The 12,397-nt window shown below is 42.9% G+C and overlaps 1 protein-coding gene across 3 annotated transcripts in view; it reads left to right on the top strand.

Annotated features, from left to right (window-relative positions):
* The window catches only part of FAM222B (family with sequence similarity 222 member B), an 82,473-nt gene that overhangs the window by 4,006 nt on the left and 66,070 nt on the right, over window positions 1-12,397 (top strand). Inside the window, exon 2 of one of the 3 annotated variants that reach the window (XM_042965647.1) lies at window positions 2,382-2,460. The exons of 1 other annotated variant lie outside the window; for it this stretch is intronic. The gene's annotated coding sequence lies outside the window, so the exon portion shown is untranslated. Of the gene's footprint in view, window positions 1-2,381; window positions 2,461-2,510; window positions 2,846-12,397 lie in introns of those variants that run through there. One more of the 3 variants, XM_042965646.1, reaches the window with a different exon arrangement.

Consider the following 12,397-nt stretch of genomic DNA (forward strand, 5'->3'; position numbering starts at 1 on the left):
AGATTTGGCTTCTGCCCCCTATTGAGGTCTCAACTTAAATGTCACCTCCTCAAAGTATTTATCACTACCTGCAACGATCCTATTTCAAAGCCTGAAATGCTCTATGAGCCTCATTAAGAGTCTTCACAGTCTCACCAACCTCTCATGGCCCCAATCTGAACAAGTCACTCCTTTGCTTCACTGCCCTCAGAATAAAGTACAAACTAACTTGGCTGTAACTGACTTTGCTGATCTCATCTCTCACTTTCTCTCTATGAAAGTTTTTTTTTTTTTTTTTAGTAATCCCTACACCCATCGTGGAGCTTGAACTCACAACCCTTAGAGCAAGAGCTACACACTCTTCCAACTGAGCCAGCCAAGCGCCTCCACTAGTCTCGTCTCTTGTTGTTCCTCTTTTTCAGCTCAACTGAAAAATTTCCAGTCCCCCAATTGCCTGGTAGTCTTTCTCACTTCCAGGTCTCCCCAGAGGCTGTTCCTTCCATGACTGGTTAAATTCTTAGGACCCTTTTTTCCCCTCCTGTGATAAGGCAGTTTATAATAGAGTGATTGAGCACAAAGATTGTATTTCTGGGTTTGATTCTCAGGTCCATTATTTACTGTGTGCCTCAGGGCAATGCCCCAGGGCAGGTAACTTCTCTCTTCTTCAGTTTCCTCATCTATAAAATGGGGATAATCATAGTACCCTCATAGGGTTGTTGTGATGATTGAAAGAATTCACATGTATAAAGGACTTGGAACAGTGCTTGGCACATAGTAAATGTTATTCAAGTATTTGATGTTTTTATTATATGTCCCCTACTAGACTCTAAGCTCTAGGAGGACAAAGATTCCAGCAGGACACTGACTGTGGTGATAGAGTTAGGAAAGTCCAGTTCCCAGAAGATTCAGGGTCAGCTTTGGCCTTCTTTTTCGTATTCCATTCATCAGAACATAGTGTCAATATCAATTCTTCCTCTTTTCTGGCTCTGCAATTCCCCCATGGTGCCAAATGTGCTCATTCCAAAGGGTAATATTTTTGCAAGTAATGACAACTATTCTAAGTTAGGAGCTAGCCTCTGGAATTAGTCCTGGGCCCCACCACCCTACTCTTGTCACCAGTTACATTTTACTGTATGTATGTCGAGAGATGAGAGGCAGTTCATACACGAGGCATGCACTTTTGTGTAGATCTGCTTTTCTAGGGACGGATTATGCTAATCTATATACTTTTCCCACAGCAACATATAGGTATGTTCGTAAAAGTTACATGCATCTGATGAGAAAAAAATCCTCAAACTCCTAGGTGCTAGAGCGAGTAACCTCATTTCTTAGTGACTTGAGCATTCCATTATATGCATTTTAAATTAGTAATCTGTAATTAGAAATATTAGTGACACTCCAGTTTCAGCATTCTCAAACTTTACTCTAGGGCCTATTCTTGCTTCTTTCCAAAGAAGGAAAAAATTTCCTTAGTCTTAGATTAGGACTTTAAATATTCATATCAGATCCTGGGATCAGGAGTAGCTTTTCTTTCTCCAGAAGTACAGAGAATTTAACACCTTTCACAGAAAGAATGGAACTGCTTTCCTCCTCCTCCCCCCTTCTCTTTCTCAATTTTTTTTTTTTTTTTTTTTTTTTTTTTTTGCCTGACATTATATCTTGGTCCCTAACTCTGCAAACTCTGGGCTATAGAGGTAAGACTGGGCTAGAGATGGGATGAGGGTCATGGTGATAAGGAGAGAGTTTAGTTCTGTATCTCCTCTTCCCTTCTACTGCAGTGCATTGCCCTCAGCTGTCAAATCTGTATTGCTGAATTTCCAAGACTCAACTGAGCCTAGTATTTTTTTTTTCTTTTTAGGTTTGCTTATTTATTTTGAGAGAGAGAGAGAGCGAGAGCAGCAGAGGGCCAGAGAGAGAATCCCAAGCAAGCTGTCAGCAAGGAGCCCGCACTGGGCTCAAACTCATGAATAGTGAGATCATGACCAGAGCTGAGATCAAGAGTCCAACGCTTAAGGACTGAGCCACCCAGGCGCCCCTAGCCTAGTTTCTTGTTCCACTATGCCAAGGCAGCACAGTGGTCTAGGGGCTGATGGTTGGGTCTCCATGGGCTAAAGGTCTAGTTTTTTTTACCAGTTTGCAAAAGGGCCAGGCTCTGTAGTGAGAGCTGTAAAGTAAGAAACTATAGGCCTGCAAGTTCCTCGATGGCACATATGAGATGCCCAGAACATTTTTGTCCAATAAACAGTATGCCCTTGATAAACAGACTGAACTTTGCAGTGTCCCAAAGAAGTTTAAGTGCCGCCTTGACAAGATCCCCAGGGGCTTCTGAGCACCTCCTGGCCAGTAGTGTATTCTGGGATGTCAAAATTACCTCTTACACAATTACCTCCAATGTATTCTAGATGTGATCGTCTTTTTGAAAGAGATCCAAGTTCATTACCGGTCACCTCAGAGCACCTGCATTCGGGCCTTTAAGTGCAGGTAGGATCCAGAATCCTGGAAGTGTCATTAAGTCTATGATCGAGGTCCAAGCGTTTAGTAACCCTAGGCAAGGTAACCCAGAGGCCTTGGACCTAAGGGCGGCCATCGAAGCCTGAAAGCCTAATCAGTCCTCGAGGCCAGCGGCCATGTCCACCTGAGACTCAGGGGTGCAGAGCATCAGGCACTGAAGAAGACGCCTCGGCTCCGGCTACGCATGCGCGGGCGTCCATAGAGGGCCCCGGCAATCCAGGCTGCGCATGCGCAAGAGCGGCTCCCGGCTAGTCCCGACGGCGGCGGCGGCTACTGAGGGGCCGGGGCGTGGAGTAGCGGTGGCGGCGGCGGGCAGCAACGGAGCAGCCATGAGGGCCGGGCCCAGTCACCGACAGTGAGTGATGGTGGAAGAGGGGTGGGCGGCCGGAGAGAAGAGGGGTGGCTTGGTGGAGGGATACCTCGACTTGGTGGGGGGGGGGGTGGGCTCTGCCTGTCGGAGGCGAAGGGGCGTGGGGGAGGGACAGTTTGAGGTGATGATGGGAGAATTTGGGGCATAGGTGGCCGGATCGCCGGCGCCAGGGCTGGACCGCTTGGCGGAGGGAAGGAGGTGAGTGCGGCGGAGTGAAGGAGCCCACGGCAGGGGCAGTGTCCCGCGCTTCCCCGTTTGTCATCGTCCCTTCCCCCAGGAGCTTTCGGTCGCCTCTCCCTTTCCGCTTCTTTCAGAGAATGGTCGCGGGGGGAGGGTGGTGGAGGATGAAAGCCTTGCTGGAGCTGAAGAAGCTAACTCTGATCCAGGCAGGGAAGGCCGGTCGCCTAGAGTCATGGGCTTTTCTGGGCGGAGGATGGGAGTCAGGAGCCCCCTGTTTAAAGCTGGGAGGGGTCTAGGGAAGAAAGCTAGGGGCTTAGAGTCTGACAGGTTCGAAACCACGTCCACCATTGATAAAGCTGATAGATAACCTTGGGCAGGTCCTACTTAACCTTTCTGAACCTCTGAAAGATGTAGTGCTTCGGTGGGCTATTGCAAGCATCAATGTACGTGATTGAAATTGTGTATGAAAATTGTAAATTTCATTGGTTGGTACTATTGTCACCAACAATATTACTGGATTTTAGACCTTACCGTTATTAGTAGAGTGATTGATTTCTTTGTCAAGGCGAAGCATATTGTTTGTAAAACCTCAATAGGCACATATGTGCGTTTTACGTAGGCACAGTAGATCATGTGCAAAAATACCAGTTTGTGATGTGACTAATTAGCCATCAGACTTGTGTAGGAAAAATACCATACTCTTGGGCATTTTTACAAATGGTGTGTAGCTCCTTACTCAAAAGGAAGAAATAAGAGAATGGAGGGCCAATCTGTTAAATGCTTCGTGAACATAGCTCACTCAGGTTCCTTGTCTTGTAACACAGTTGGTACTAATGTGCTTTATTATGAGTCGAGAAAACTAGTTGGAGACAAGCTGGGAGGGCTGCACAAAGAGGGGCGTGCAAATACAATTTGCTATTTTTAAATTGTATAAAAGTTTTCTCTTGCGAGGGAGCCTCTGGTTGCCCCAAGGGCCGTGTCTCCGTTTTGGAGGTCAGATAAGCGTACAGCAGCTTTGGAGCTCCACTTTTTGTTACGCTGCCCGTGGAACCTCCAGGGTGGAGTGTCTCTGAGAGAAAGACAGAAGCAGCTGTCCAAGAGGTGGCTGGTTCTTTTCTGAGAGGCTGAAGGAGCACTCCTGAGGCTTTGTTGTTGTTCTTGTTGTTATTTAGGGTAGACAAAGCAGAGGACAGAGTTAAACTGTGTGCTTCTAGAGAGAGAAAATGGCTTTCTAGCCACAGCTTTTGAAAGAGGTGAAACTTCTTTCAAAAGGACAGAATGAGATGGATGCTTCAGCTTTGCCGGCCCTAAAGATGAAGAGCTTGAAATAGCGAGGCCTTTTGGAAATTAGTGAGTGGTTTGTCTTTCATCTGAGCAAAGGTAGGGAGTGGCTGTACTAGGTCCTTGAAGATTCACAGATAAGAACAGTGAATTATTTTATAGGAATGGGGGAAATGAACCCTAGTTGTCTTTAACTTCTCCATCTGGTAAAACGTGTTTTACCTCTTTTTCTTGGAAATATACAGTGATATATCATTTTTAATTTTTTGCTCTAGTTCCTCGGCTCTCCCAATAACTGCCCATAACCCCAATTGTTCTTTTTTTTTAAATTTTTTAATGTTTATTTTTTTATTACATTTATGCATTTTTGAGAGACATAGAGAGACAGAGCACAAGTGGGCGAGGGGGCAGAGAGAGAAGGAGACACAAAATCTGAAGCAGGCTCCAGGCTCCGAGCTGTCGGTACGGAGCCCTATATGGGGCTCGAATCCACGGACTGTGAGATCATAACCTGAGCCAAAGTTGGACACTTAACTCACTGAGCCACCCAGGTGCCTCCAACGATTGTTCTTTTTTAGAGGATAGTTTTGAAAGAAAGCGCTTGTTACTGTTGTCATAGGGCATTTACAGAATACAAATTTATTTTGTCTTTGGTCACCAGATGGAACCTGAAGTAGAGGTATAAAAGTAGAGCTGGCTTAGTTGTCCTATTTTATTTTAATAATTGGACATTTGTTTTTAATTTTGTAATGTGTTTTTCCCTCTACTGAAAATTTCCATTGGTTCAAATGAGTCCCTAATGCCATTCATGTCATGTTAAAATGATAGAGGCTTGTTCAGTTGTGATGAGAATTTCCTGTCCTCTCTATTCTTTTTCCTATTTGTGGTTATTTTTATGTGGTAGATGACTTACCAAATGGAGAGTCTTCCCTTGGGAGAGACGGCATGGTCAGTGCCTTGATTACCTGTTGTGGGAGCAGTCTATCTAAAGTGGGGATGTAAGGACTACTCATGAATCTCTGACACAGCAAGGGCTAAGAAAAAAAAAAGGAATTAAAGGTTACTAGCTCATTTTTATTATGATAAAATGAATAATTTTTTAAAAAGTATCTTCTGCCTCAGAGGAAAACTTTTTTTTTTTTTTTAAGTTTATTTATTTGTGTGTGTGTGTGGGGGGGGGGGTGGCGGGGGGTGGTGGTGGTGGTGGGGAGAGGGAGTCCCAAGCAGGCAGCACAGAACCAGATGCAGGACTTGAACCCACGAACCTGAGATCATGACCTGAGCCAAAATCAGGAGTCAGACGCCCAACCGACTGAGCCACCCAGGTGCCCTCAGGGAAAACATTTTAAAACAGTCTATTTAAAGACAACATTATGGTGTTAAAAAAATAATAAAAAATAAAACAAAATTATGTGTTTTTACCTTTTTTTCTTTGAATATTTGCTTATGAACAGAACCTTTGTTCCTTTAGAGCCCTTTGGATCTTGCCACCCATTCCTTAACTGAAGTCTTTTGTGATCTTTTCACAGCTGCTAATAATTGAGTACAAAGGTTTTTGTTGTTTATGTTTTTGGTTTTTGTCCTTTGGTTCTTGATAGAGTGCTAAAAACTTTAAAAAAGGGCTATATGGGAAGATGTTGAAAAGTAAAAGAGAAGAGCAGATTTAACTTAGTGAGTTTGTAGGTTGTTCTGATGTTTGGAGGGTAAAGGATTCAAGAATGGATATATGATTCAGAGTAGCCTCCAGAGGCCAGGTTTTGCTTACCGGTGTTTAGCACAGTACATAGTTGGCCTGGAGTAATTGCTTGTTAAATATTTGCTGAATGGAAAAATGATAACAAACAATATAAAACATAATCAGCAGAGATGAGTTCAGATCTTCTGGAACTTTGTGTACCTTTGAATGAGCTTCCCTATGTTTCTTTAGCTCAGTTTCTTCATCTATAATAACTGTACTTCCTGCACAGGTTGTTGTGAGGGTTAAATGTGCTTAATACATGTAAAATGTTTACAATACTACTTAATACTTAGCAAATGCTAAATAAATAACTATCCAACTAGTGTTTGTTGGATGCACCCTCTTTTTGTGCTCAAATCTATGCTGGTCAAAGATGTTTGTCATATAGCCCCGACCCTCTCAGTTCACAGTTTGGCCTAGGAAACAGATGTATACAAAGTAATTATTATAGAATGTAATACTTTATTTCATCAGTTCTGTGGTGCTAATGATTGTAAGGCTCACAATTACTTTACATGCAAGGAAGAAAGAAGAAATGTTAAGAAAGACTGGCATGCTATCAGTTGTAAGATATATCCTATTTTCAGAGAAATGTGGAGGGGAAAGTATGTCTTACAATTGATGAAATACATTAAGCGCTCTACTAGAGGGAGGTACAACTTGTGAGAGTTGATGGATGGCTGGGTACAGGTATTCTCAGTAAAGACCCTTTGCATAACATGCATGATACACCCTCATAGATGGACGAGGAAGATAGGGCATTACAAGCAGACAGTAAAGTCTGAAAATGTGAAGGGGAGGGCATTATTGATGTGTACCACCATATCAGGACAAGCAGGAGAAGGAAATGAGCTAAGTATTTGGCAGAGTAACATTGTATAATGCAGCAGAGCAGGACAGGAAGCTTGGAACATTTTCAGAAAAGACATGAGCCTCATTCTTGAATTTCAACTCCTAAAATGTAATAGCAACTCCAAAAAGATGATACTAATATAATAAAGTGGAAAGTGAGAGTAGTGTGAGAAGCAAAGTGGCCAGGGGAAGGGTTGAAGCTTCACAGCTGACCAGAGTGGGGATAAGTGTGAAGTCACTGTGCTCATGGTGAGAGGTGAATGCTTTCTCAGCAGAGAAGTGTTTAGTATCTATTTCTGTCTTTTCACTGCCTATCAAGGTCTTGGTTATGTCCCTATTAGAGCTTTGTAACTTAGAGTGAAAGGAAGTACAACTCAAGTGGAAAAATGCTCAATTTTCTTTATGAAAAATGCATTTATTTTTATTTTATTAATGTTTATTTATTTTTGACAGAGAGAGAGAGAGAGAGAGAGAGAGAGAGACCGGGCTTGAGTGGGGGAGGGGCAGAGAGAGAGGGAGACACAGAATCCGAAGCAGGCTCCAGGCTCTGAGCTGTCAGCACGGAACCTAATGTGGGGCTCGAACTCACAAACTATGAGATCATGACCTGAGCCGAAGTCGGACGCTCAACTGACTGAGCCACCCAGGCGCCCCTATTATTTATTTATTTTTAAGTATCATTTATTTAATCTCTGCTCCCAACATGGAGCTTGAGCTCATGACCCCGAGGTCAAGAGTCTCATGCTCTTCCAACTGAGTCAGCCAGGTACCCCTAAAAATCCATTTACTACAAGGAGGATAATAAATTACCAGAATTAAGGTTCAGTTATCAAATAATGGCTTAGTATTATATCACTGGATTGTACTGTTTCATGGGAAAATATAGGTCATTTAAGGAGGGATTTAAAAGACTCAGTTACTAATTTTCTTTTTTTTTTAATTTTTTAAGTTTATTATTATTTTTTTAGCATTTATTTATTTTTGAGAGACACAGCGTGAGCGGGGTTGGGGCAGAGAGAGAGGGAGACACAGAATCTGAAGCAAGCTTCAGGGTCCAAGCTGTCAGCACAGAACCCGACATAGGACTTGAATCCACGAACTGTGAGATCATGACCTGAGCCGAAGTCAGACACTTAACCAGCTGAGCCACCCAGGTGCCCCAAGACTCAGTTACTAATTTTCTGGCAACCAGCCCTGAAGCTAGTGGGAGAAAGTATGAAAAACTAGAAATAGCATAAGCACAAATTTGTCTAGTGTTTTTTCTTTTCATCAGTAAACCAAAGCTAGGTTTGAATCTCTTAAGCTTTTTGGTCTCTGGTCTCATTAGAAAATGAGTTGGTCCTTTCAGCAATCAGTCAGCAGACATTTAAGTGCCTATTGTGTGTTAGGAATTGTGCTAGGCACTGAAATTAAAATATGAATGACATAATCTTTGTAAGGAGTGCACTTTTATTTTTTTAGCTTTTTTAATTTAGAGATAGTGTGTTTCCATGCAAGTTGGGGAGAGGGGGAGGGGCTGAGAGAGAATTTTTTTTTTTGTTAAGAATTTTTAAGTTTATTTTGAAAGAGTGAAAGATCGGGGGAGGGGCAGAGAGAGAGGGAGGGAGGGAGGAGGGAGGTATGGAGCCCGATGTGGGGCTCAGACTCAGGAACCATGAGATCATGACCTCAGCCGAGGTCAAGAGTCAGACAGCTTAACTGACTGGGCCACCCAGGTGCCCCAGGAAAGAGAGAATCTTAAGCAGGCTGCATGCTTAGTGCGGAGCTGGATGCAGGGCTGGATCCCATGATCCTGGGATCATGACCTGAGCCAGAATCAAGAGTTGGACGCTCAACTGACTGAGCCACCCATGTGCCCCTGAACTTTTTTTTTTTTTTTAAGTTTATTTATGTATTTTGAGAGAGAGAGGGAGGGAGAGAATCCCAAGCAGGCTCCAGGCTGTCAGCACAGAGCCAGATGCAGGGCTTGAACTCACTAACCGTGAGATCATGACCTGAGCTGAAACCGAGTCAGATGCTTAACTGACTGAGCCACCCAGGTGCCTTCTTTTATTTTCTTTTATTTTCTTTTATTTTTATTTATTTTTTTAAGTAGCCTCTATGCTCATCACTCATCATGGGGTTTGAACTCATGATGCCAAGATCGAGTTGCATGAGAGACAGGCACCCCTAAAGAATGCACATTTAAAAAAAAGATTTCATTTAATTTGTTTCTGTATTTATTTAAAGTTTATTTTTTTAGTAATCTCTATACCCAACCTGGGGCTCAAACTCACAACCCTGAGATCAAGAGTTGCATGCTTTACCAACTAAACCATCCAGGTGCCCCAAGAGTACACATTTTGTTTTTTTAATATTATTTTTGAGAGAGAGAGAGAGGGAGAGCGTGCGTACACGTGTGTGCACATGGGGGAGGGACAGAGAGAGAAGGAGACATAGAATCCAACACAGGGTCCAGACTCTGAGCCGTCAGCACAGAGCCCGACGGCCTCGAACCCTGAACAGCAAGATGATGACATGAGCCGAAGTGGGTGCTTAACCGACTGAGCTATCCAGGCACCCCAAGAATGAACATTTTTTTTTTTTTTTAATTTTTTTTTTAATGTTTATTTATTTTTGAGAGAGAGAGAGAGAGATGGAGCGTGAGCAGGTGAGGGGCAGAGACAGAGGGAGACCCAGAATCTGAAGCAGGCTCCAGGCTCCAAGCTGTCAGCACAGAGCCCGACATGGGGCTCGAACTCATGAACCGCGAGATCATGACCCGAGCCGAAGGCAGACGCTTAACCGACTGAGCCACCCAGGCGCCCCAAGAATGAACATTTTAATTGGAGACTAACACAAATAATTATGAATTAGTACAGTAAGTGCAATCATAGAGATCTGTACTAAGTGCTATGGGAGCACAGGTTCTGTGTGGTGGGGTGAGGGGAAGGTTGGACAAAGCTTCCTAGAGAAAGAGTCAGTTGGGTTTTAAAGGATGAATATAATTTGGCTATCTCAACAAAAAAAGATTGGAGAGGGTAGTGTTTCAAATACAGAGAACAGCTTGCACAAGGGTAGAGAGTATATGAGTATGGACCTGTGGGCCAGTGGTTTAATGTGGCTAGATCATGGGGCATGAGGAAGAAATGGAAGGAAGTGAGGTGAAAGATGAGTTGGAGCCCAGTTGTTGATGGCCTTGGTGAGGGGTCTGAATTTTACTTTGTAAGATAAAATGCCAGGGAGTCATGGGAGAGTTTTGTTTGTTTGTTTGTTTAAGTCATGGGAGAGTTTTGAGTCAGGTAAGGAACAAGTTCAGATCACTGTTTAAGAAAAGTAACACTGTTGGCAGTATGGAAGTTAGATTTTAAAGTGTGAAATTGGCTACGGCGGGGGGTGGGGGGGGGACTAGTTGGTTATGAGACATTTGTGTGATGATCATTTGAGAGAGATTGAAGATCTCAATTACAGTGGTAATGGTGGAATTGTAGACAGGTTAACGAGCTTTTTAGGAGAATCACCAGGAGGGTCTTATTGACTTTATGTTGAGGAGTGGGTAAGGGGGAAGGAGTTGTCAAAGATGGATTTGAAATTGCTTGCTTGGGCAAGTGGATGGTGATATTATTAACCAAGGTAGGGAATACAGGGGTGAGAGGGTGTTACATTTGAGGGACAATGATTTTGGTATATTAGATTTGAGGTGTCAGGAAAATCTAGGAGCAAATGTCCAATAAGCTTCTGGGTGTTTGGGTCTTGAGTTTAGTAGAAAAGTTTAGAATGGAGATGCAGATCTAGAAATCATTAGGGTATAAGTGATAGTTAAAGTCAGCGTAATTACTCTGTGAGTCAGTTCTAGTTGCTTTATTTGTTGTTTATTCACATCATCCGGAGGGATTGGTTTTATAATAATGTGGCACCAAGTACCTTCTTGATAGTAGTTCATGCAGTGCTAAATCTTTTCCTTATTTCCCATTATTTATTTATTTATTGAAAAAAAACTTTAAGGTTATTTATTTATTTTGAAAGAGAGTGAACCAGCAGGGGAGGGGCAGAGAGGGAGGGGGACGGAGGATCGGAAGCAGGCTCTGTGCTGACAGCAGAGAGCCCGATGTGGGGCTCAAACTCAGGAACCATGAGATCATGACCTGAGCTGAAATTGGATGCTTAATCGACTGAGCCACCAGGGTGCCCTATTTTTCCATTTTTTAAAAAAGTTTTTATTTAAGTAATCTCTTTGACCAACACAAGGCTCGAGCTCATGACCACGACGAGATCAAGAGTTGCATGTTCTACTGACTGAGCCTGCCAAGCTTCCCAGTGAAATTTTCAATAAAGAATCAGTGTGCAGGGGTGCCTGGGTGGCTCAGTCTGTTAAGCATCGACTCTTGATTTCCGCTCAAGTCATGAACGTGAGGTCATGGGTTCGAGCCCCATGTCGGGCTCTGCGCTAAGTGTGGAGTGTGCTCGAAATTCTCTCCCTCTCCTTCTGCCTCTGTCCTGCTTGTGTGCATGTGCACTCTCTTTCAAAATAAGTAAACATTTTTTTAAAACATTTATTCATTTTTGAAAGATGGAGAGAGACAGAGCATGAGCAGGGGAGGGGCAGAGAGACAGATGGAGACACAGAATCTGATGCAAGCTCCAGGCTCTGAGCTGTCAGCACAGAACCTGATGCGGGGCTCGAACCCATGGACCGCGAGATCATGACCTGAGCTGAAGCCGGGCACTTAACCAACTGAGCCACCCAGCTGCCCCATTACAAACATTTTTTGAAAAAAATGAATTGTGTGCATATTAGCTGTACATCTTTGTTTTCCCCTATTCTCAATGGTTTACCAGACTTAGGAAATCTGCCTTTTTAAATTTTTTAAATTATTTTTTTAGTTTTTTTTTTTTTTTTTAATAGTCTCTATGCTGAACATGGAGCTTGACCTCTTGACCCTGAGACCGAGAGTTGCATGCTCTACTGACTGAGCCAGCCAAGAACCCTGCAACTGCCTTGTCTAACATCAGTTCTATTATAAAGATGGAGGAAAAAAGAATCTATTTCCACTGAATGCCTCTGATTGAAGCCTGAATGGTTATTATGAATTAGAACCTCAGCAGATTTGTTTTGAGGACCACAGGACAATTTTGAACCAGTACCTGGTTAGTTCATAGTTGGGATTAGGAATTCAAGCTAACTGTCTAGTTTTCTGCTACTCCGTAGCTTTTTCACCAGTTATATAAGAACTGAAAACAATGAAATAAATATACCTGATGGTAAGTGGAAAATACACATGCTGTTGTTTTCTGGAAGGACAGTTTGGTATGATTTAGGTGCTTTTTTTATAGTTCATGATTTTGAAATAAAAGCAGAGACATGTTTTATGAAAGGAAGGAATATGCAGAGTATCTGTAGTTGTTGGTTGACTTTAGCTAAACATTTTTAATATTGACATTAAACAGGATGTCTGGCTTTGACAAGAAAATCAAATATTGAGAATCACAGACATCCCTAAGGTCTC

This window comes from Panthera tigris, chromosome E1 (assembly GCF_018350195.1).
Source record: "Panthera tigris isolate Pti1 chromosome E1, P.tigris_Pti1_mat1.1, whole genome shotgun sequence".
In the NCBI taxonomy this organism is placed as follows: Eukaryota; Metazoa; Chordata; class Mammalia; order Carnivora; family Felidae; genus Panthera; species Panthera tigris.